The sequence below is a fragment of the Herpailurus yagouaroundi genome, unplaced genomic scaffold (genome assembly GCF_014898765.1).
Source record: "Herpailurus yagouaroundi ecotype Mexico unplaced genomic scaffold, PumYag 77, whole genome shotgun sequence".
NCBI classification, from domain to species: Eukaryota; Metazoa; Chordata; class Mammalia; order Carnivora; family Felidae; genus Herpailurus; species Herpailurus yagouaroundi.
The window spans coordinates 72,763,020-72,786,576 of NW_024412388.1; the positions used below are offsets into that span (position 1 = coordinate 72,763,020).

Below are 23,557 nucleotides of genomic sequence, written 5' to 3' on the forward strand. Positions count from 1 at the left end.
GAGCCTCCTTCGGCACGTGAAATTTGGCAAGTGAAATTCGCCCCGTTTTACAAATGAAAGCCTCCACCCTCCCAGAAGACAGCAACTTGCCCTAAGTGACTGGCTGGAAAAAGAGAGCGGAGGGAATGTGAACCCAGGACTTGTGTTTCCTTTTACTCTACCTCGCGTGGCGCCTGGCTGCCAGGGTGCTGGGGAACCCATGTGTCTGTGGTGACCTGTGTGGTTACTCCCCCCCGGTTGCGCCTCCAGGGGACCCGCTGGGTTTGGAGGCATCCACTGGAGTGATCCAGGTAAAGGCGGTCTGTCTGCCGTCCCTGCTTTCCCCTCGGATTCTCTCTTCTCCCCAGAGCCCTGGCTTTTTTTTTTTTTTTTTAAGGCTTTCTAGGTCCTGACAAATGCAGAGGCCACAGAGACGGAGACACCTCAATCAACTAGTCAGGTGGGGTTGTGCCGTGATTTGCTCCTGTTCCTATAGGAGGTCCAGCACTTACTAGCTGAAGGGGGAAGGAATGCACCAGGTAAATGCCATTTTCCGGGTTGCACATTCAGGAACCAGAGAAGCTCGTTATGACCGGGTGCTAAAACCTGAAGAAATGTTCCTTGGCTGCTTCCTCACTGGACTCGTGCTGAAGTACCTGATGGTCTACTAAGGCGGTGGGTAGGAGGTTGAGGGACAGCCAAGTGGGGATAACAAGAACACCTGTCACTTCTGGAATACTTGGTAGGTGCTGGGTGCTCTGAGCAGCTCTTTATAATATTTCATCCTCACAGACCCAGGGGGCAGGTAGTATTATTCTGCTCTAACCCATGAGACATCCAAAGCTTTCAGAGGTAGTCTGTCCTGTCCAAGATCCTGCAGTGGCAGAGCCAGGTTCTGCCCAGGGCTTCAGACTCCAGAGCCTGTGCAGGAGTGACTTCCTCGTAGAAGGGGTGGGGACCACTCACCGGAGATACTCAAATAAGTGCACCAGGAGAGACCAGGTTATGCCTCGGACTCTCAGGCAGAACTTGAACCAGGTTTACGATAGGAAAAGGGTGGGAGGGGGGTGGATGAGGGTTGAGAGGAGAGGGAGTGGGAGTGTGTGGGGAGAGTGGGAACATCCCTGCTTCTTGTCCAAATCCAAAGAGAGGATCCAAGGTTCCAGTCAGGAAGGCTCTTTTTTTTAATCAATTGTTTTTTGTTTTCAGAACTAAGGTGGAAATGACCCAGTGAGGAAGGAAAATGAGCACAGGCTGCCCTAGTCACACAATTAAAACATATATGCTGGCCAAAGGTACATCACTCCCCCACCCCTCCTTCCAGAGAGAGAAAGGCCCTTTCTGACCTAGAAGCCTATTAAAGCATTCCACTGGGGAATACTCTGACCCTTCTGAAGGCACACTGTGAGAACTTTGTTCTTTAGAATGTAGTCACACAAAGGGTTTTGTGCAAATACCGAGCTATTATTCTATAAATGCAAAGAAGCATTAGGGATGGGATGTGAACAAAAGCTGGACAGAGGGTGCACGCCCAGATGCTGTCTTGGCCAGGTTGCAATTTGAATGATCTAATGTTTTCTGGCTCCTTCTTGCTTTGCTTTTCCAATTTGGTTTGAATATTTGCATTACTGTATTATTTTCCCTGTACAATTGCTGTTGTCTGTACACAATTAGGTCATCTTCATAGCTGGGTGAGGAGACGCTGAGATGAACTACAGACGTGAGATGAACTATATAGCTGGTAGCTGGTTCCCCGCTGGGATGTGCATTCACATCCCCATCCTTGTCGGTTCCAAAGACTCTACCTGCACCCAGGATCTGAAAGCTTTAATGTGGGTCATCCGACCAAGTGGAAAGAACCACAGCATCCCTTTGTAATGGGGGGTAAGCACATCCTGTTTCTATAATTTTCGGGTTGACTTGCTGATCTAATCATGCCATTCCTTGGGCCAAATCTAGCCCTGTATTGTAATATTCCAGACAAAAGAACAGACTATTTCCTGGTGGCCTGTGGCTTTTCTGGTATGTGGAGGGTTTGCTGAAGTTGACCCTGAGCAAAGGAGAAGGAAAGGGAAGTAACAGGGTGAAGAGGAGGGGCAAACTGCCCCTATAGGTGAAGCTAGAAATGCATATAGATGTTCAAGCCAGTGTAGAGGGTGAACGTTGACCTAGGACTTTGAAGAGAGATAGAAAGGCAACCCCAGAGGAATGGAGGCTTATTTTGCAGATGAAAGCTGATTTGGGCCATGTTCACAAAGTGCTCTGCAATTCCTCACCAGTATAAAATCTCACTGGTAGACATTCCACTAATTCAGCTTGCTCAGCTATCTGGAATTTGTGTTTCTTTGGGAAAGGCCAGTGCTACGTTTTATGTTTGTGCTCCCTTTAAATTTTTTTTTTTCAACGTTTATTTATTTTTGGGACAGAGAGAGACAGAGCATGAACGGGGGAGGGGCAGAGAGAGAGGGAGACACAGAATGGGAAACAGGCTCCAGGCTCCGAGCCATCAGCCCAGAGCCCGACGCGGGGCTCGAACTCCCGGACCGCGAGATCGTGACCTAGCTGAAGTCGGACACTCAACCGACTGCGCCACCCAGGCGCCCCTGTGCTCCCTTTAAAATAAGGTTGGGCTAAACAAAAGGAAAGGACGGGCTGTGATTAAAGCCACTGGGGAAGCCCCCTGCTCTTAAAGCGCTTCATAATCAGACTTGACCGTACTCAGCTCACTGAGTGCCCCATTCTGGCAGGACCATCTCTCTGGCTCAGCCTTCTCATTGTTTCCTGCTTGCTTCCTCTCTCCACTCCCTAGATCTGAATCTATGACATTGACCTCGTTTCTCCTCTCTTCTTTCCTTTTTATCCAAATAACTCACACATCATTTATGTACTAGATATTTGATCACCTTCTGTGTCAGATATGTTCTAGATGCTGGATTTTATAACCAGCGATTGAGGACTCTCTGCTCTTACAGAGCTCAGTCAAAGGGGAACCCCGCCGATAACGTGTGATGGGCAAGACCACTTCAAGCATTCAAGTGGCTGAATTGTGAGGCAGCTAAGACTCCAAGAGAGGGCAAACCTTACATCTGGGCTCTCACAGATGGCTGATGACAGGATTAGAACTGGAGAGATCATTTGAAGCCTGGCCTTCTGCCAGTACCTCCTTCCTGAGGCTGCCTAGAGCCCCACAGTCAGAGTCTTTTCTGGTTCTTTCTCATCCAGTTGCACATAGTTCATACTTACTCTTCTCCCAAGAGTAAGCTACTCCCATCTCAGAAGAGCTCACATTTGTCACGTAAGCCAGATATCTGCCCTAACTCCAAGAATTGACGTGCTGATAAATTGAGCTGATAGATATAAAAGTGCTTTGAGAACAGTATGGCAATTCAATTCTAAGTACTGAAGCTACTATCAAAGTAATACATTAGTTCAATTAATAAATCAGTAAAGGGATTAATCACTAATCAATACTAGGTTCTGTGGGGGTGACGCTATCTTCATGTATATAGTATTGCCCTTTCCCTAAAGGAATTTATGACAAGTTGATGGTACAAAGTTAAAGAGAAAACTAAGTAGGCATTTGCAGAGTGCTTACCATGTGGTTTTCCTTACAGTATCTCAAATAATCCTCACAATAGTCTATGATATAGGCATTATTTTCTTCAGTGTATGGATGGAACGCCCTCCCCCGAATCCTGTCTGTTCAAGCACAATATAGCATAGGAGCTAAAAGCCCTGGATCAGGACTCAAACTGCTTGAATTCATATCCAGGCACTGCCAATTACTGGGGACATGACTCAAAATCTTTATGCTTCAGTTGTAAAATCGAGATGCTAAGAATAGCACGTATTTGATGATTTCTTGTAAGGATAATGTGACCATACATTTAAGTACTTGCCACAGTGCCTGGTCCAGAGAAAGCCTGAGATAAAAGTTAGGTATTATTATTATCCAGCTCCAACACGTTTTTATCTGCAGACTTTCCAGAACCCCCATTAGAATTGGTCTCTCTTACCTCTATATCCTCATATCACTGTGGGCATGCCTCTCAGCATATTTTTATGTGTACCTGGTTATTAGTGTCTGGCACAGAAAAACCAATAAAAATGTTGACGGTTGGATGAATGGATGTTTCTGTCTCCCAGAACTATATCACAGTTCATAGAAGGCAGAGTATTGTGTTTCTAGCTATAAGACAGAACATCTGGATATCGTAGATAAAATATAACAAATATACCTTTAGATGTACAAACTCTCATGCAAATTAGGGAGGTCCTCACAACACACCACACACACACACACACACACACACACACACACACACACACACAACACGACTGGCATTCAAAGTGGTCAACTGCCACTGGATCTTTGCTGCTTTGGAAAGTCTATCTATCCAAGTGACTTTAAGGCTTGGTTTTGGGGGCTTTATGGGAGCCAGGAGACCAAAGTTAGTGTTCTCAAAAGAGGGAGTGTTGGAGTAGAGAATTCTGCATACAAGTGAGACTCACAGAGGGACAGATATGAAATAAAAGGATAGATGAGAAAAAAGCCTGCCTATGTACAATGAAAAATGAGAAACTTCATCTGTCTTGGCCTGGACTCGTAAGATTTTATTTTATTTTTTTAAAACAATCCTTAAATTTTTAAAAATGTTTTATTTACTCTTGACAGAGAGAGAGAGACAGAGCATGAGCGAGGGAGGGGCAGAGAGAGAGTGGGACACAGAATCCGAAGCAGGCTCCAGGCTTTGAGCTGTCAGCACAGAGCCCGACGCGGGGCTTGAACCCACAAGTAGTGAGATCATGACCTGAGCCGAAGTCGGACGCTCAACTGACTGAGCCACCCAGGTGCCCCGAACTCGTAAGATTTTAAAACACAGTCTTTCCTTCACACAAGTGGAGGACATGAATTTAGACTATCTCCATGGTCTGGGAGACTTCAGCTGTAAAATTAGTTTAAATTGTCCCCAGGTTTGTAGCATACCAGGGTAACTGGCACAAACAGATCTTCTGTGGAGGGATAGTTCCAAAGGTTTCACAGGAGTCTAACAGATAAAGTCCTACTGAACATGAGATTACAATTAAAATGAGAAACCACACTAAGAGGCAGGCTACCATGAGTGAAAGCCAGTAGAAATCACAATGAACAGAATTAGACATTATATAACAGTTACCATATACCAAATATAAATTGATTAAACTGTTTAAAGCAATAGAAAGGGGAAACGAAAGAAGAATAAACACAATCTAAAAAGACCAGGGGTGGGGCGACTGGGTGGCTCAGTTGGGTGTCTGACTTCGGCTCAGGTCATGATCTCACGGTTTGTGAGTTCGAGCCCCGCATCGGACTCTGTGCTGACAGCTCAGGGCCTAGAGCCTGCTTTGGATTCTGGATCTCCCTCTCTCTGACCCTCCCCTGCTTGTGCTCTGTCTCTCTCTCCCTCAGAAAGAAAATAAACATTAAAAAAATTTTTCTTTAAAGACCAGGGGCGCCTGGATGACTCAGTCGGTTAAGTGTCTGACTCTTGATTTTGGCTCAGGTCATGCTCTCACGGTTCATGGGATTGAGCCTCATGTTGCATTCTGCACTGACAGCACAGAGCCTGCTTGGGATTCTCTCTCTCCCCCTCTCTCTGCCCCTCCCCTGCTTGTGCTCTCTCTCTCAAAATAAATAAACATTAAAAAAATAAAAACAAAAAAGCCAGGCAGAATTGCGAAAAACACTAGCTACTTCTGAAAATAAAATGTAATTATTAAAATTAGAAACAGTAAATGAGTACAAGTAGAATAGACACCGATAGAGAGAGAATTAGAGAACTGGAAGATAAATCTAAAGACATTACTCAGGCTACAACAAAAAAAAGAGAAGGCAAAGAAATGGGAAATGAGATGTTAAAGAGGTCAGGAATAAAAAAAAATAGAATCTGAGAAAGGCAGTATTTAGAGAAAATAGCTAAAATATTTCCAGAATTAAAGAAAAGAAGTAGGCTTGTTTAATCATTGAATCTAAGGCATCTGGCAAGTGTCTGGTATCTAGTACATGCCCAATACATGTTTGTTAAGTTGAACAGACACATGTCAGTTTTTATTTAAAAAATTCACCAGAGATACAGTTGTGAACAAAATAGACAAAATTCTTGTCTTTATTGACCTTGCATTCTGGATGAAGAAGACAAATAATAAGTAAACAAATTAATACTTAAAATACTTTTTGATTCTAAGAAGTGAGATGAAGGAAGTAAATATATCTATTTAATAAATATTTTGAGATTGGATTTCATCGAAGAAGAGAGACCTCAATGATAAGTCAAGTGAAAGAACACATCCTAAACAAAGTATATAGCAAGTGCAAAGGCTCTGAGTGAGGAATAATGTGGCATTTTCAAGGAAGAGAAAGAAGCCAGTGTGTCGGGATCAGTGAGTAACATGGAGAATGGTATGAGATGTAATCTGAGAGGAGGGCAGGAGAATGGGAGTTTTTCCTTTTTTTCCCTGAGAGCAGCAGGAAGACACTGGAAGGTGTTAAGTGTAGGAGCAGTGTTGTCTGTCACCTTGGCTACTGTGTGGTGTGGGAATGGAGTGTAGTGGGGGCAAGAATGGAAGCAAGGAGCCTACTTAGTGATTTCAGTTGTCCAGGCAAAAGATGACAGAAACTTGGACCAGGATGATGGCCTTGTGTATGGAGAAAAGTGGTTGGATTTAGCTATTTTTTTGGAAGTAGAAACAGTGTATTTGAAGTGATGTTAAAGGTGAAGGAAAGAAAAGGAAGAATCAGGCAGGATTCCTATTTTTGGATTGAGCAACTAGGTGAAGAGTGGTGCCATTTTCCAAGATGGAGAAGAGTAGAAGAGTAACACTTGGGTGGGGGTGAGGTGGGAACACGAAGCAGGAGTTCTGTTTGGGGCATATTAAGCTTGAGATACCTATTACACCTCTAAGTAGACAGCTGTGTATGAGAATATGGAGTTCAGGAAAATGAGCCCCAAGCAAAGGACTGGTTGAATTTTGAGACATAGGTTTCCTTCAAGATCTTCCTATAACATAGGTTTGGACAGGGGTACACACTGGAGACTGACCACTTCCAGCTACAGACTCTGTGGGAATAGTCACTGTAGCTCCAGAGTTCAGGAGAATGTGCCTGCCCAGTGCCCAACCCAGAAGTAGAGCTTGGAGTGTTCCAGGCCCATCTAAACCAACTGCTTTTGGTAGGGACTACAGTTCTAAGCCAGTATGCTTTCTGAAAGATGCCAAAAGACTGAGTACAGAAAAGGCTCGGTGACAAACCCAGGCAGCTCTTGTGAGAGGGAAGGGTGGCAAAGTCATCATATAATCTGGCTCCCACCCACTCCCACCCACTAGCTCAGAGCATTGTATCTAAGAGATCCAAGGGAGTAGAGTCAAGACTATGACGCATCAGGAGGTACAAAGAAAAAGGAGATCCCAGCATGAGGTAATGACTGAAAAATGCCATAGCCCATTACATAAGCGAAAGTGAAACCTCTGAGGAACAAATAAACAAAGGGTATCATATTGATACAAAAATACAAGAAGCTCACTCTGTGGTTGCTGACACACATCATTGTGGAAACAAAACCATGTCCAAAGTGACTATGGTTCAACTTGGAACCACATGACAGGAGCTTTAGGAAGTTCCAAAATAATCAAGAATAACTTGAACAAAGTAGCATTCTTCCCCAGGCTTACGGTTTTGGGGGAAGGGACAAGCATCCCTCTGGAAAGGAGGGACAAGAATTCAAGGGGTCAAAGTGACTCAAGGTTCCACTTGAAAGAAGGAAACTACTGCAGCCTTGGAAGAGGACAGTTAAGAGGAAGAGGAATGTCCATAAGCTGATGGACATTAGTCAGGATTCAGCTTTGAAGTTCACGAGACTATAGACTATACTTTTTTTCTCAGCCAACGTCCTCACTATGTATGTATATGTATGTATATGTATATATCTATACTCACTGAGAAATTTGTCTTTTTTCATTGCTCAGGAAAACCAAGACTATTACTTTAATTCTGAACTGGATCATGTGCACTGGCCATTAGGATCACTTTGCATTGGCCACTAGGAAACTCAGAACCAAATCTGCACCCCACCCTTACTTATTAAGTACATAAATCATTAGGTAGCATGTAGCTTGTGTGGCAGCCTCACTCCTGGCTCAATCTTGATTCTATATCCTTATTTTTCTTTCATTCCCCATTTTCTGATTAAAAAAAAAATAGTGTATTTCACATACAATGTGTTTTGGAATAAAGTACAATATAAATAAATAAACTTTCTGCCCAAACAAGGCAGCATGAAAAGCAGGCACCTGGTGGTATTATGACATCTCAGTGAGCCAAAGAGGTTCTAATTACTGTCTGTTAGACACTCACGTCAGAATCATTAAGTTCATTAGATAGACAGGAATCTTGCTTCAGCCATAAACAAGATGACAAATTAAACGTTCACGAACAAAAGAAGGAGGTATTCAAGGCAAGAAGGGCAGCGCCAATAAAAACCATCAAATGCGCAATTCCAATTCCTGTAGGGGTTGATTTCCACCCAGCCCAGGGTAAGGCCAGGAGCTCCTCTGGCCTGCCTGGGTGGTTCTCTTACAGAAACTTGGCTGTATCCTGGGTATGGTTGGTCCCTCAGCTTCTACCTACTAGGATCGACCACACTCTTGTCTAGACAAGTGGGTCAAAGTCTCTGGAAAGGTTACTTTGCTTGGTTTCTGATTATTTTTTTTTTTTTTTACATTTTAGTAGCTTTTATTCATTTTTCGTTCTTTTAAATTGCCAAAGTTACCCAACTTTAAGTTATAAAAGTAATGCAAAGGCAATGAACATTCAGGTAACACCAAAGATGTAAAATATAAAATCAAACTTCCCTTTCTCTCCCTCCTATTCCATTGCTTCCCTCCCCCAGTTCACCAAGCGTAACTGCCAGTAACTGTTCAGTATGGACACTTTTGGATCTTTTCTGTGCACATTCAGACATATTTACATATATATATACATACACTCATAAAGTCTATGTATAGCTTTATGTTTTTTAAAAGCATTTTTAAATTCACATTATTCTGTAACTTGTTTTTTGCAATCACTAAAATATTTGGGTTCTACTTCTATTACCTACCTACCTACCACATTCTTTGTATAATGGCTTCTGAATGAATCATGAAATCCTAGTAAAAATACACCATCATATATTCAGCCAATTAAGGAACATTTAGGTTGTTTCTAATATTTTGATAGTACACATTAATGTCATAGTAAACATTCTTATACTTGTATACTTTTGCTTTTTTTTTTTTTTTTTCTAAGAGGAGAACTGCCGGGTCAAGGATATGTACGTGTTAAATTTTGATAGGCAATGCCAAATTATCTTCCAGAAAGATAGACCAATCTGTGCTTCCAGCAACTATGAAAGAGTGCCCTTTGTTCACATTCTCATCAACAATGGATATTGCCAGTTTTTTAAATTTTGGCAGAACTGATTAACAAGAGCTTGATACTTATTTTGATTTGTGTTTGTCTGGTCAGTAGTGAGGCTGATCATCATTTTTAGTCTTTCCTTTTACTATGGCTACAATAAAAGACAAAGTTGAAGGTGTGGTTTTTGGTTTATTTTTTTTAGATAGAGATAACCAATCAAAACAGTGATATTTTGAGCTACTGATCCCTGTAAAGATCCACATATGAATGTTCCACGTTTCCATGTTAGGAAAGTTAGTCATAATTAAATTCCCAAGGTCAAATTGGACCAGATGTTTATTCTGGGATTCATGTAATGGCTTTGGCCAAAAGCATTACAAAATGTCAGAACTGTATTCTGATAATGTTCCCTTGTACCACCATTATCACACTGTTACATGTAACAGAAACAACTCTGTTCAAGTTATGGAAAAATAAATTTATTAGACGACTACTGGGAGCCCACCACTGAGCTAATTAATGGACGACTGGGCCCCAGGAATATCATAGTGGTTTCGTAGCTAGCATGGTATGGCTGGGAGGTCACCTCCATACAGCCAATGTTTCAAATTTCTTGATCTCTGTGCTCAAGAGACTAATTCTAGGGAGAAAGGATCTTATTGGCTTGACTTGGGCCTCAAGGGAGGAAAGCCTCTTCATTATAGTCCCAACAGACTGAATCTAACAGGAAAGAGATCCTTCTTCAAAAGGAAACTGCAGTACTGTAAGGAAGTGAAATGGATGCTAGTCAGCTGAACACCAAACAAACAAAACTATCCCCTACACTAAACTTTACAATTGCCGTTTCTTCCCTTCACCTTGTAAATCTGCCCAGTCTCCACGGTCACTACAGATAATCTGACAGACAGTATGCTCCTCACATCCAAAAGGGGAGCCCTTGGAGCAGAATAAAGGAGACCATCCTATTCCTCATACTTTGTGCAATGCTTGTTCAAGAACTGTCCCTTTTTCCAGCCCTGGGATTAAAATATTTAAGTCTTAGAATAAGAACAATTATCCTGAGAGGTTTTAATATTGATCTTCTATCATTCTCCCTTCTCCCTGGGTTATCCTTAAATATATACAAATTCTGTTTACTCATTTATTCATCCAGCAATCACTATTTATAGAGAGCAACCTTTTGTTAGACATTGTTCTACGTGCTGAGGGAACAGTAATGAAATGGAAAGACACGGTCTCTGTCCTGGTAACCGATGAGGGAAAGAGTAAGCAAGGTTGGAACGTGGACTCTGGGCTTTATCTGAAAAGCAACAGAAAGTTACTCAAAGGTTTTGGGCAGGCAAGAAACATCAGATTACATTTTAGACACACCGTTCTAAAATGGTATGTAGAGAGAATGGCCTGCAAGTGTTAAGACCAGAAGTCAAGACAACAGACAGAGGACCAAGGAAGCAGCTAGATAAGAAAAAGCAATAGCCTGGACTAGTTTGGTGGCCAAAGAGATAAAGAGATATGGACAGAATAAGTAAAGAGATATTTAGGAGGTAGAATGAACAGGATTAGGTGATTGAAGGGTTCTAAGAAAGGAAAGAGACAAAGATAACTCTTGTATTTCTGGTATGAGCAACTGGATGACTGATGATGACAATGGATAACCCAGGAGGAGGTGGCTGGAGGCAGGTGGAGAAAAGGACAAATTAGCTGTGGGTCACACTGAGTACATGTGTGATTCTCATGGCAAGTTAGCTATCTGGTTTGCAGCTCAGTAGATTCAGAATATGGAGTTACTGGTGAGCATTAAGTCAAGGAGTTAGAAGACGCTGCCCAAGGAGAGGGGGTAAATTAAACAGAGAGGGTCACCAACATTGAACTCATAGTTTAAATAAAGAAACCCTGGAGTATGCTGATTCAATTGTAACTTCTGTGTCCTGTGGAGGACCACATCAATTCTTTTCTGTTGCAGTTTATTCTACTGTGTGACAACAGCCACCTCCTTCATTTGAGGAGATTAATAACTTAGGCAACACTCCTGGTAGACCTGCCATTTGGCTCAGCTCAGTTCCAGCTTGTTTGGAGAGAGAAGTGTTCCTCATCATGCCATATCCTCACACAGATTGTCCAGGTAAGTAGCCCACCTTTGGTTCAAGGGCTTACAGATTTCCAGGGCCAACGGACCCAAGGCTATACAGGCTATGGGTTGGTGGTGGTGGGATGGTGGGATCCACCCTTGAGGACAGCCCAGCCCTGACTAGGCCCCGCCCTGCTACTCTTTTCTTTGGTCCTCACGGCAGATTTGAGGATTGAATTCCTTCCACACAGTGTGGTCCCAGTTACCCCTCTCCTGCCTCCCTCCCTTCCTCACTCCAGTGAGGGCTGGGCTATCCAGTCACTGGATATGGAAAAACTGTGCATTCCACCAGATCCTTTGTGTTTGTGTTTCTGTTTCTGTCTGAGGTACCAGCAAGACAAGAAGAGAAAAACACACAGGAGCACATTAGGCGGAGCTGGGATTCTGCTACACATTCAGATGACAGGTCACCTATAGACAGATGATTCAGGGATCAACCTGGAGTTCTTAATACAACCAAGAAGAGACTCAGAAAGCTGGGAATATGGGCAAAAGATCATCTTGAAAACCACACACAGTTGTGGTAAATAAATGCACAATTTAAAAAACGCATTTACAAAAATATAGGGGTCTCCAGTCTAGCCCTCGTGAATCCAAGGAATTGCTTGAACCTTGTTGGCCTAGCCTATGATCCCAGCTCTGACCGCTGTTGCCCATGAAGGCCTCAGTGAATTCCTCTTGGAGCCTCCAGACTTCCTTGGCTGGTAACTTGTTCCTCTTGGGACGGTTTCGCCTGAGTTGAGCGGCCTGGCCCCCAGCTGTGTGCCGGCCCTCTCTCCGGTAAGAGGAAACGCTTTCAGTTGAGTCCATTAACACAAACATTCAAAAGCAAACATTAAAAAGCCACAGATCATGTTCACATAAATAAAATAGGATTGAGGAAAGCTTCACCCCAAGAAACCAAAGGGGTGTTTAAAAAACTGCCCTTGCCTTCCAAGTAGGCAGGCAGCAAAGCCACAGCAATTCCAAAGGCTTGTGTGCTTGGTAGAGCTGGGTGGCTGAGGCCACAGACCTTTGAAGAGGAAATGCCATCCCTGGGACAGGCAGGCAGCCAGCCCCTGAGTCCTGAAAGTACCAGAGAAAAGCAGAAAGCAGTGAAGGGGAAGGAGAGGCACAGTGAAGAGGTAAAAAAGGGGAGGGAACAGAGCGAATAAATGGGGAGATTCTTCCCACTAGGGTCCCCACGCCCAGACCAAAGAGCCACTACACAGAGCAATTCACTGTGCCCCAGAGACGAAGCCGGGGCACGGACAGTCCTGAGCGGCGGGCACAACCCAGGGTGACTAAGGCTTTGAGGAGGGGAGTGTGTCGTCGCTGAGGGGTGGAGAGGGGTGGTGGTGTCTGGGCTGAGAGATGCCTTTGCTTTGAAAGCTTCAGAGGAAATTAACTTTACAAGGTACCTCCCTGTCTCCCAGAGTTATTAAAAGGAGGGAGCAAAGAAGAAATGGAAAAATGGTAATACCTCAGGAAGGGCTATGTGATCCTAACAGAAGGAAATGAGAGGAAGATTAAGTGACGAATGTGCAACCTCCCCTTTGGGGAGGAAGAGCTCTGAATGTGACCTTGTGCAAATGGAAAAGAAACACAACAATGTGGCAAAGGGAAAACCGTGCATGCGCGTGAACACACACACGCGCACACACACACACACACACACACACACACACCAGCTTTGAATATCGAGAGATAAATGACTAATACTGTAAAACCTCCAAGTAAAAAACTGTTAGTACCTTTGTCTCAAGAAGGCAGCACTGAATGCTACAGGAATGGCAGCGAGTGGGGGAGTTGGCGTAAATCAGGGGGTCACGAGAAGGTATAAATCTGGGAGCCTTTGCCAGTCTTAACAGTGGGGCCAATAGATGGAAAGCAGGCACTGACTGCTCTTTTGTTGTTGCTGAAGGAAAATAACCCACTACATCTAAAAACTCTTAAAAAAAAAAACAAAAAACAAGGAAGCCAACTGAAGCCATCTATTTCACAGGGTAGGAAGCCAGGTGTTTTCCTGCATGTTAAAAAACTGGGATTTAAATTTTTAAAACCCTCCTGCCTGACAATAATCCTCAGATCAGATGAGGCCACCCTCGCCCAACTCTGGTAAGCCCCATCAGTGTTTGAAAGCACAATCCTTAGACGCTTGTGCCTGCCCAGACACATGCATCCAGCAACTTCTTTACATTCAAAACTGCATTCAGGTAGGATGGCAAATCGCAGGTTGAAAAAAACAAACAAAAAAAACCCCCACATTAGGGGAGACACAACCCATCCACTGTTCCTATTCTGTCTCTGTATTCCTAAGTCCTTTAGTCCCTCAAAGGCCCTTAGAATGGCAACTCTAGAAGGACTTTGATACTTCCGGAGAGGACACTCAGAGTGGCCTCCTAATGGAGGAGACACTCCTGTGCCTTCCAGATAGCACTATGTTTAGCCCGCCGTGAAGCAAACAGCTCCAGCTGGTTTCTGCTGGCTCCTTCATCAAAGCTGCTCCCCAAACCTCTCGACGCTCCCAAAACAGGAAGCCCTAAGAAGGTTAGGAATTTTCTTTACCAAACTAATAGAGTATCCTGATTGAAGTACCTCAGGACAGAAACTGACCAAACCAAAGCATTCGTGGTCATGATGGACAGCTCCTTTCTTCATGGAGAAAATAATTTTTATTTTCAATTTCTTCTAATTATTTTGTGTGTATCAACAGATTTAGAAACAACCATAGCCACAGTACTGAATGTTTATCATGTGCCAGATGCTATATATGTGTTATTTTGTATAGTTCTGATAAGCTTGAGATGGGTACCATATTGTTTCCTTGTTAATTGAGGCTCAAAGAGGCTGTATAGCTTGTGAGAGGATATACTAGTACACAGAGTCAGGGTTTGAAATGAGTTCTTTTGAAATCCCAAACCAGTTCCTTTAATCAGTATACTAGATTGGCTCCTAGGGCCAAAACTAGGTTTATTTCTGCAGCAGGGAAATAAAGGAAACAAGGAAACAAGGAAAAAACTCCATGTTGAGACCTTTGACTAGTGTAACTCAATGTCCTGTTTCTGATATTGACCAGCAGGGACATTAGGTAGACAAGGCTGGGCCACTATATTTAAAAAGTTGAATAATCTAAATAATCTTTGTTATTCATTCATTTATGTTAAATCCATTAATGTTTACAGTCTACATCAATCTCTTGGATATTAGATTCTATAAGTTCATAATTTTATTCATTTGCTACATTTTTATGTATCCTGAAACTACTTTTGGTAAGTGTCAAGGGAAGCCCTCATGTTCTAGTATTCTGTTTTTTAATAAATTGCTGATAGAATCAAGATAAAAACAATAGACTGGAACGAAAAGGTATAAGAATAAATTATAGGTCGTGAACTAAGTAAGGTTCAGTTAGTCAGCCTGTTGACTACAGAATGATGGTTAAAAAAAAAAAAAAAAGATGGATGCTGTCACTCAATGGTCAACCATGGGATGTGGTAATCTCAGGCTGCCTTAATAGAAACATAAGGTCCAGGACAAAGGTGGGATGACTCTGATGTAGTCTACACTGCATACATAGTAAGTCATGTTCTAGACACACAGGTTTAATAACAACAAAGACATTTGAGTGTTAAATCAAAACAAAAATGATGAGAAAATAATTGAGTGATTCAAAACCACATTCCATGAAGTGTGTGTGTAGTGTGTGTGTGTGTGTGTGTGTGTGTGTGTGTGTTGAGGGAGAAGTGGAGTGGGGGCAGAGTAACTGACTTGAACATTTGAACATAAGGAGTGGATTCAGGGGAAAGAACTGGAACCAAATGGAAAGAAATTTCAAGGGGCTGATCGTGGCTCAGTATAAGGGAGAATTTTCTCTCAGAACTGCCAAAATGGAATGTGCTGCCTCCAATGGTGATAAGCTTCCCGTCCATGGGGGTATTCAAATAGAGGCTGAATGACCACTTGTGAGAGATGGTGTGGAGGGAATTCAGACATCGGAGGTGGGCAAGGGTGGGGAAGCGACTCCATGATCTCCAGGATCCCTCCCAATTATAAGATTCCACACTTAATATCTCTCACCCTTCATTCACCATCTGGGCAATCCCTAAAAAAGCCATTAATCTCTCAAAGCTTCAATTTCCCCTTCAGTAAAAGCATTACATAAAACCTGTGAAATCACAAGTTTGATGTGAAAATGCTATTTATATTTTACTAGGATTCACATTATCATTATATTTATGAAAATAAAAATATTCATGAGTCAACTAAAAGTCACCTTGCTTACCCCCTAAGGCATCTTGGAAGGCCTTGGATTGATCTCTCTCTAATCCTTTTGGGTGTCAGATCCCCAGATTCTGTGGTTCTGCAGACTTCAATCACACATTGGAGGTGACTACAGGGGAGAGTGGTTTGGAAAAGATGTCAAGCTGTTTCAAAAAGATGTCAAGCACATTTGAACTTCCTCACATTCTATCACTTGGGAAACTTTTGTTACTGTGGCAGTTGAAAATGAGAGGAAAGTACTCCAGAAGGACTGCAGAAATGACAGGTAAATGTTAGTAGGATCATTCTTCAGTTCTGCTTCTAGCTTGATTCTCAGGCTGGCTCCCCTTGTGGACCATGGGTACAGCCGTTCTAAAGCTCACATGCCATAAGTTAGCCCAGTGAGGAAGAGAGATTGAGTTCTAGCATTCCTAGTACAAACCCAGGGGCTCATCCTGAGATGGACTGACATGCCCATTCCTGAGCCAATTACTTTGGCTGAGAGGGTGGAATGGGGAGGAGTATCAATCCCAGCCAAACCATACAGCTGAGAGTGAGGAAAAGAAGCTCTTGAAGGAAATGTGGGGTATCGGGTAGAAGGACTAAGCAGTTTTGGACAGTCCAACCTCTGGCCACCTAACATCATCCCACAGCTTCCACACCTACAGGCCACATTCCCTTCCCGAAAGGAGATAATATAAAATCTCATCCAGTTACTAAAGCTAGATCCAAGTCCAATATTTATGTCAATGTACAAATCATGTTAAGTACCTCTTCATGGTTCAGTGATCTGTGGGTAAATAATAAGCCTAACCACACCCTATATATAATAGAAGAGAGAAAACAGAACTCCAATAAAAATTCCAAATTGCAAAGCAGAGAATGTAAAACATCCAGGGGCCATCAGTCCTCATAACATATTATAATCTTTTGGGACAGAAATGGCAAAGACTCCCTATATCTTGCAGTGAAGTGAAGGTCAGGGTTGCCTTAATTTCATTCTCCAAGAAGATCTCCCTTGTCCATTATTTCTGTAAAAGAACCTCTTTAGAGGACCACACAGCTTTAGCAGCCACTGCTGGCTGGTGTAACACTGGAGTGTGTGTGTGGTGGGGGATGGGGTTCTGAGGACTGATTTAGGGATTGGGCAATTGATTTTGTCATTGGGGATTTCTCTGATACAAATCTTCATGGGTTTAGTTGGCTCCCATCTGTGTGTTTTTGGTTGTGATGGTTAATTTTATGTGTCAACTTGACTGGGCAGATATTTGGGCAAACATTATTCTAGATGTTTCTGTGAGGGTATTTTTGGATGAGATTAACATTTAAATTAGAAGACTAAGTAAAGCAGATAGCTCTCCCAATGTGGGTGGGTCTCAGCCAAACAGATGAAGGCCAGAGTGGAACAAAAATCCTCTAAGATTTTCCCTTCCTTAACCACCTTTGAACTGGAACATTCCTTCAGACTTGAACAGAAACATCAGTTCTCCTGGGTTTCTAGCTTGCTGTCTCACCTCACAGATCTGGAATTGCCAGACTCCATAATCACAAGAGGCAATTCCTTATAATAAATTTACTTCTCTCTATATATATCTATATATCTATATCTATATCTATATCTATATCTATATCTATATCTATATCTATATATACCCTTTTGGTTCCGTTTCTCTATAGAACACTGATTAGTACACTGGTCAATTCCATGGGTTAGTAATAAAAGTAGAGATCTAGTTGATTAATAGCGTTTCATTTACAGCACAGGTGTGGGATGACTGCAATTATTGGTTTCTGCTTCCACACTGGCCTCTGTTTGGGGGCAATACAAAGCAATGATCTGGAGAGGGGAGGAACAGTTACGTTCCTTTGTCAGAAGGCAACACACCAGCTGCATCTTTTCAAAAGGCATAGCTATCCCTTTGGATAGGGTGGAAGGCTTTAACAAGAGGATTCTAGAAGAGGCTTGGGAGATCACACTTATTCCAGGTAATCTTTCTTTATCGCACTTTTCCTCCTTGTTTTGCTCAAACTAACTTAACTGTAGGAAGGAATCTGGCTTTTCCATTTAGTCAAGAATCCAAACTACTGAGCTCCATATACTTGGTCTGCCCATCACAAGCAGAAAGGATTTCTTATAGCAAAGAATTTCATTCTTTCTTGATTTTCAGAGGCATTTGTTTCAAAGTAAATCTCTTTCTTGTAAGATTTACAAAGCTTCAACCTAGAATCAGTGCATCCTACAGCCTGAACTTTTTGTTCAAGTCCCTTAATGCTACAGCCCAGGAAGACATATGGACTGAGGGTCCCAATAGACATTAGACAACTATTACAGTCCCACAAAGAGTTGCCAATGGCCAACTACAGAAAAGACTTCAATACCCTTCAATACCCAATGTCCTTCAATACCCATTTAATTCTCCTTAGTAAAAAGATCCACAATTTTTAGTTAGTCACATCGCCACTCAGAGTAAATACTTTCTTCCATTTCCTTGTAACTAGGTGTGGCCACAGGGCCAAGTTCTACAAATAGGATGTCACAGAAGTGCTGTGTGCAACAGCTATAAAATATCTTTAAAGGGAAAGTTAAGATTATTTTTCTTTTATGGACCAATGTAGTCCTTACACTGTAGCCTAGGATAGAGGTTCTCCTGTCTTGATTCGGCCAATTCCATAATCAAGGGCCTATAACTTGCCACACTTCATTTCCTAGTTTCAAATTTTGATATAGTTGACAGAAAACCCAATTTACAAATACTTGAATAAGGAAACAGAAAAGGAATGTATTGGCTAATGCATCTGACCACTCCACAGGGATAGATGGCTTGGCTTCAGGCTGGCTCTCCTTACGGAAGCAGAACAGGCTAACCCACTTTTAGCCTTACATTTTTACAGCGCGGGAGAGTCCATGCCCGGCCTGTTCTGTAGCTCCCTCAGATTGCACCAGCTTAGGCCACCTGCACAGTTGGAACCAAACATGCGATCGCACTCTGATCTCTTCAGGCTGATGAAAACCCACCCAGGAGCTAGGGCTGGGTTTAATCCCATCCAAACCAGATGGCTGAGAACAAAGGGGAGCTGGTAGTTTCCAAGAAGAACTCAAGGTATGGTTACCAGAAAGAAGTGGGGGGTGCACATTGGGGAGCAAACAACAGATTTTCACTATACCTTTTAATATAATCCATACTTGTACCATCACTTGGCCTAAGCTTTCTAGATTCATTACTGCTCTTTGGAGGAAGACAAAATGGGACTACTGGAGATTACAGATGATAATGAAGTACTTCTGTGTGGGCTCAATTATAGAATTTCAAAGCAAGTACTTTTTGATCTGTGAAAGGAACTAAGAAAGAACTTGCTTGCCCTCTCACTCCTAAGGGGCACCTGAGTTTGGTAGGAAAAAGAGAATCCGATTGCTTAGGGGAAAAAAAAAAACAAAACCAAACCTCACAACTGCTCCTCTTTCCACTTAGGAAAGTGAGAAAAGAACATCTGGATCCTGTTCTCCCTTCAACTATCCATACACAGGTCAGCCACAAACAGTGGCTTCCTTCTTGCAGAGTCCCATTAATTAATTAGCTGGAAGACTGGATGCCCGCTCTCGCTTGGCTTTCCTCACCACCCCAAGTTTTCCATTTCCAATGCTTAGAAGTTTTGTTTGTGAGGGTCCAAATGTGGCAGGAACTATTTACAGGCTCCTAAGCTGCAGTAGCTGCGGAGGCCAAAGATGTTGGCTGAACAACCGACCAACCTTTCCAGGGAGAGATCTGAAGCAGAGAATGTGAAAAAACACCTTCCAATCTGTCAGGAACATGGAAAAAGTTGCTGTCTCTTCTGTGTTGGCGGGGACCCTGAAGCACAGCATCACAGCATCTGGTCAACCAACCACCGAAACTTCAAAACAGAGATTGGACTCTACTGTTTTTCTTTAGGAACACAGAGCAGCAGTCAGGAGCAGGACCACAGGGCTCTGGGAAAAATGAGAAGTTACTGGGCTTTGGAGACCATCTTCACCACAGATTCATACCATATGCGCCTAACCTAGAATCGACTGTTTGAGGGGCCAACAGAAATCATGATACCAAGAGGTGGTGTGACAGTCTCTTCTCACAGTAAAAATAACTTAGAGTGCTTAGCAGAAACCTGGGAGAAGGGACATTTGTCTGCAGTAAAAAGCAAAACCACCACTTGATAGTCCCTGCATTATCTACCTCCGGGAGGTAAGAAATTTCCCTTTTAAAAATCACATGGTTTAATATACTTCCCTCTCCTTGGTTATATGGTTGAGAGCATGGAAAGTGGCTTTAGTTCTATGGAATTAAGAGTTAACACAAAAAAACAAAACAAAACAAAATAATTAAAACGCACATTTCCCTGTTTACAAGGCCTTTCATTTGCTGCTCTGGTCTGTTCACGGATTTCCTCCAACCATCCCATTTCCACTTCTGAAGCCAATTCCCAACAGGTCCCGAAATTATACTTCCTCTGTGGTTGTCCTGACTCCCCAAGTCTATCCTGTCCAGAGGCAAGCCTCAACAGCTCTCAGCTGGGAGTCACCAGAACGCCCAGCACATGCTCCCCCTGCAACCTGACATAAAGTCAATGTGATAATCATTGACAGTTGCCTTTGCGTCCTTACATCCTTTCCCCGTGGGACCCTTACCCAGGTAGTCCTGGGGAGCAACGTTCTCTGAGGTCTGCTGCAACTGCTTTGAGCAGCACTCAAATGAGTAGCGTACAATTCACAATTCATAATGGACAGTAGAACAGACTTGATACCCAGACCCTGGAATCCACTGAAAGAAACCGGCATTAGCATGAACAGCTGGTTTGAAACAAACTGAAACGATTGAAGTTTTTATGCCCAAACCAGCAAAATATGTGAGTAATATGGATGAAATACCCAAGAGGAATTAAACACACGGGGAGAAACTTAGCCTGCTGTCCATCATTGAGGAGAAAAACCTCCAAGAAAAGCAGTTTCACGAATTGTAAAGAAACTGTCCTTTTCCAAAAAATGTTAAAAGTAGTCTGATCACCCAGACGGAGCCCATGGAGGCTATGTGGCCTAAAAGTTAAGAATGTGACCTCTGAAGCCCACCTGGCCCTGGTTTGAATCCTTGTTTACCTATTTCCTCTTCAGGTGACTAATGTGTTTGGATCTGTTTCTTGCTCGTATCATATGAAAGGGGGAAGATGGTAACACACCTAATTGACTCTAGAGCCCACACTTTAACATCTCTGAACTCTTTAGTCTTAAAATAGCTTTTGGCCAGGCCACAGTCACGATGCAGTTGTCACTGCCTGTGCAAATGTGGACTTGGTGGCTGTTTCTGGTGGCACAAATGGACAACTGCAGCCTTTCAATATTTTGGTTCATAAATCATTGTCCTGATTGTCGTGAAGCTTCAGGATGCCTTACCCAGTTAATTTCACTTACGTTTATCTTTTTATATGAGCATAGAATGATATAAAAATTTATCTCAATACCACATTACATCAATTCTACATTATTGTTTCATATTTCACCATCTCAAGTCAGGATGTGTCACACAGTTAATAAAGCTGTTTTTCGTTCTTGGTGGTATACAAAATAGTGTGTCGTACAAATTGATGGAGTCTTAGATTTGTTGAAATCAAATGCCTAAAAGAGCTCTTTATGTAAGTATAAACATTCTAAATTGAGTTCTTTAAAAAGCACTAGGTCATTAATTTAATTGGCAGCATTTTTTTTTCTTTCTTAAAGTTACATAAAATGTACATCTTACCATTAATGCATTTTAGATTCAAAGAAATACAGCAGTACCTATCTCAGGATTGTGAGGATTCAATGTTAACAGTTATGTTTACAATAGTGCCTTGCTCATGCTAAATTCTAGGTTTTTAGCTCTTAATATTTATCATCCTATCAGTCAGGGTTTTTGCTGTAGATTGAAAGAGATCTATAAAAATTAAAAATTTTTATAAAATTTTCAACCTAGAGTGCTTTCCTATTCCTCCTACCTCATCTCAATGCCCAATCTTTTTTTTCTTAATACGTATTTTTTTAAATGTTTACTTTGAGAGAGAGAAGGAGAAAGAAAGCACAAGCAGGACAGGGGGAGAGGCAGAGGCAGAGGCAGAGGGGGAGGGGAGGGGGAGGGAGAATCCCAAGCAGGCTCCACACCCAAGCAGGCTCCACACTGCACAGAGCCCGATTGGGGCTCGAACTCACAAACTATGAGATCGTGACCTGAGCTGAAATGAAGAGTCCCAAGCTTAACTAACTGAGCACCCAGGTGCCCCTCAATGCCCAGTCTTTATTGAGGGCTTACTTCATGACTGAAACTGTGCTTATGTTCTCACGCAATAATCAACCACAGGCTTGGCCTTTAAGACTAGAAGAATTTCAGCAACAATTAAATAGAAAGATAATCCCAGGTGCAGAGAGGAATCAAGTGAAGGAAAATATCCAAGCTCTATCATTTCTCATTTAACAATTTGACCTAAGAATAAGCTTTAACCTCTGAGTCTTGGGTTTTCCATCTGTAAAATGGATTTACAGTAAATCCCATCAGCAATGCTATCAACATGACCACTTCCATTCTCCACCTAGCCCCTGTTCAAAAGTGGCCATGTGGGCTCAAATTCTTAACTCTTGGTGAAGAATAGGAGAGGGAAGGTGAAGCTGGGGAAGAAATTCAGGCTGTTTCAGAAGTGGGGAAGCGGAGGGCAGGTTAATCTCACATAAGGATGATGAAACAGGCACTGACTACCTAGATTTTTGGACTCATTCTGTTATCCTAGGAGGACAAGTCAGATACAGGACTGACTCAGAACTGTCTCATTGACATTTTAGCCTGAGTGGACATCTGCCACCACATGGTGCCAAACTACAGAATGGACTTGGGACTCCAAAGTTAGACAGTAGTGAGCCACCTGGGTGGCTCAGTCGGTTAAGTGTCCGACTTCGGCTCAGGTCATCATCTCACAGTTCATGAGTTCGAGCCCTGCATCGGGCTCTGTGCTGACAGCTCAGAGCCTGGAGCCTGTTTTGATTCTGTGTCCCCCTCTCTCTCTGCCCCTAACCCACTCGCAATCTGTCTTTGTCTCTCTCAAAAATAAACAAACATAAAAAAAAAAAAGTTAGACAGTAGGAATTCCTGGACAGCTAGGTATACTAGCTCACCTGTCATTTCTTTCAGCCTGCAATAATGCAAACCCATGTCATGTTACGGAATTTTTTGTGCCCCCACTTAGAGCAGGGCTTTACTGTCACATCTACTTCACTGGACTGTTGGGAGAAATCTTAAATGCTGATCCAAGCACTTTAAGTGCTTGGAATAATGCTTGGTATTTTGTAAGCTATTGATACATGTTAGCTATTACTCTTATTATTAATAGGATATTAAAGACATTTAATAACTGGGGCATTGGGTGGCTCAGGTCATGATCTCATGGTTCGTGAGTCCAAGCCCCGTGTCAGGCTCTGCGCTGACAGTGTGGAGCCACCTTCAGATTTTCTCTGTCTGCTCCTCCCCCATTCATGCTCTTTCTCTCAAAAAACAGAACAAAAAAAACCACCCCCCCCCAAAACAAAACAACAAAAAAAAATCACCCCAAACATTTAATAACCGGTATGGCATTAGCATCAGCCAATAAAGAGACACATACAGTGTGATCATAACTAGGACTTCCACATGCGGGGATCACAGCTATGACTGCTTAAGCTAGATCTCAAAGAATAGGTAGAATACATTCTTGTAGAGACAATGAGCAAAAAGGCAGGCACATCGGGGGTG

The 23,557-nt window shown here is 42.6% G+C and overlaps 1 protein-coding gene and 1 long non-coding RNA gene across 3 annotated transcripts in view; one reads left to right on the plus strand and one right to left on the minus strand.

The window, feature by feature from the left end:
* The window catches only part of ZNHIT6 (zinc finger HIT-type containing 6), a 107,141-nt gene that overhangs the window by 21,370 nt on the left and 62,214 nt on the right, over positions 1–23,557 (minus strand). Inside the window, exon 10 of one of the 2 annotated variants that reach the window (XR_005788725.1) lies at positions 19,528–19,746. The exons of the other annotated variant lie outside the window; for it this stretch is intronic. The gene's annotated coding sequence lies outside the window, so the exon portion shown is untranslated. The remainder of the gene's footprint in view (positions 1–19,527; positions 19,747–23,557) is intronic. 2 annotated transcript variants of the gene reach the window in all.
* On the plus strand, positions 363–12,046 carry LOC121027406 (uncharacterized). The gene is made up of 5 exons (XR_005788726.1): positions 363–518; positions 1,189–1,274; positions 1,654–1,863; positions 11,376–11,534; positions 11,867–12,046. It is a non-coding gene; the product is annotated as an uncharacterized LOC121027406 (long non-coding RNA).